The 2,295-nt window shown below is 41.3% G+C and overlaps 1 protein-coding gene across 5 annotated transcripts in view; it reads left to right on the top strand.

Moving 5' to 3' along the window:
- PPP6R2 (protein phosphatase 6, regulatory subunit 2) overlaps positions 1–2,295 on the top strand; it is an 85,843-nt gene that overhangs the window by 23,287 nt on the left and 60,261 nt on the right. The gene's annotated exons all lie outside the window — the stretch shown is intronic.

Raw genomic sequence — 2,295 nt, 5'->3', positions numbered from 1 at the left:
AATGTGTCTATATTTTGCAGAGACAGGGTCTTGCTATGTTGCGCAGGCTGGTCTGGAACTCCTGGCCTCAAGAGATCCTCACACCTCGGCCTCCCAAAGTTAGGATTATAGGTGTGAGCCACCATACCCAGTCCCCTTCTTTCTTGATATGGTCAAAAGAAGACCCTTGTGGGGTCCCCGTTCCCTATGGTAAGAATCAAGGAACAATTGGCAAGAGCTAAGATGATCCTGAATAGGTTTTGATTGGGGTCTTGTCTGACCCAACTTGGAGATTCTTTTAATTGTCAGGCTCCTTATTGGGTAGCTGGAGCCCATGTGTATGGAATGGAGGCCCTACTTTGCTTCCTGACCATAGGCCTTGGCTCCTCTAGAAAAGTTTTCAGGCCCAGGTGATAAAGGATGGATAGCCATGGCTCTCTGCCTGCCTTACCCTGAGGGAGAAGAGGATGTCATTCAGACTCCAAGGCTCAGCTCAGTTAACCTTTGGACTTGAGGCCTTGATTTCCTGTTGGGGGACCACTTATTACCTAGCTGAGTGCTGTATCATTAGACAACCTGACCTACCCTTCTGTCTTCATGAAGTAACATCTCTTCCATTCCTCTGCTGTCTGACGTGATCACTGCCTCACTCTTTGCTGGGGATAGTCTGTGAAAGCCCTTGCAGGACTGATTCACCAAGGAGCACCGCCTAGTTTGGGTGAGGACCCAGAAAACCTTCAGATGTCCCTGTTCCCAGGAAACCTGGTGAAACGTGCTCCATCTTGAGCCAGAGGAATCTGGCCTCCCACATCAAGGGCAAGCCACATCTTTGTGGACTTGATGGGGCAGGTCTCTGTAGCAAGGGAAATTGTTGTCTTCTCTTAGATTTAGTGATCTTCTTTTGAAGATTTCCTTAAGACCCTTAGAATGTGGCTTACTGGGGTAGAATTTTCTGACTTGGGTTCTGACACACACACAGACTCCCCCCATACACATAGAGATAATTATGTAACGAACCCCCCCATACCCATTACTCAACTTCAGCAATTACCAACATTTTGCTAATCTCGTTTTGCCTCCCCCTTCTTTTTTCTTGATATGTTTAAAAAGAAATTCCAGAAATTATGAATCATGCCATTTCACCTGCAGATCTCAGGGCCACACTCAGATTTTTCTTCCTGCCTTAAAGATGTCTTCTGTAGTTGGTTTGTTTGAATCAAGGTCCAAACAAGACTTGGGTATCACATTTTGTTGTAGGTCTCTTAAATCTCTTACAACAACTCTACCCCATCCCCATTTTTCCATGTCCTTGACTTGTTGGGGAAATTGGGTTATTTGTCCTGTAAACTCTCCCACATTCTGGATTTGGCTGATTACTTCCTTTTGTATCATTCTCCCATATTTTCTGTAAAGAGAGAGTTACATCTGACAGCATGATTAGATTTAGGTTCAAATTTTTTTTTTTTTGGTAGGAAAACAGAACAGGTGGTGATCTGATGGATTTTAATGTAATATCCACAGGGATCTAGACTTTGTCGCATTCTCTCTCCATTTGGTGTAAGTTTTAGACCTTTTATTTCTTTGTCTCTCAAGAAAGAGATATGAAAATAAACTGAACCAGGGTGGGTTGGCCATCCTTATTTTATTAAGCCCTGGGAATATTTGTCGGGTAGCAATTTCTTCCTTAAGATTTTGGTTCAGTTCTCTGATAAGGTATACTGATTTATCTTACTAATGTGTGATGTCTGCTTGGATGTTAAAACATTGCTTTCCATTCTGCTTACCCTATGAAAGAGTTAATTTTCCTTAGTGGGCTTCCTCTAGTAGTTATTGGAGAATAGGAGAATTTCTTCCCTTTGGTATGTTACCCTACCGACAGACATATTAAACAGAATAGGAAATGTTTAAAAAAACATAGTGGTACCCAGTGGTAGCACCTGGGGCAAATTTGGGGAGAAACATCACATATGTCTTTCCTGTATACAGGTATCATAGATCATGGTCCTTTTCTGTTTATTATAGACCTTTGGGTGGGTTTTTTTTTTTTTTTATCATTCTCTCTTATTTTAACTCTTGTGTGATTTTCCTGAAATCTTTTTTCACTCGTGTTTAGATGATGAATTTAGGGAGCTAAAAAGAAAGGGGCTTTCAAACTCTATTGGCTTTTTTCCCTTTCTTTTGTTTTTAGACTATCCTAGACCTTTTAAAAACTCTATCTGATAAACCTAATAAGAAATGTACACGTTTATTTGAGTAGCAGTGTAAAGCACTCTTGAAAGACTCCAAATCAGACTTTAACAAATGGACAGATTACCA

The sequence above is a fragment of the Propithecus coquereli genome, unplaced genomic scaffold, assembly GCF_000956105.1.
Source record: "Propithecus coquereli isolate 6110/MARCELLA unplaced genomic scaffold, Pcoq_1.0 Scaffold294, whole genome shotgun sequence".
NCBI classification, from domain to species: Eukaryota; Metazoa; Chordata; class Mammalia; order Primates; family Indriidae; genus Propithecus; species Propithecus coquereli.
Note: the sequence above shows the minus strand (reverse complement) of the source record. Positions and strands in the feature narration are given on the sequence as shown.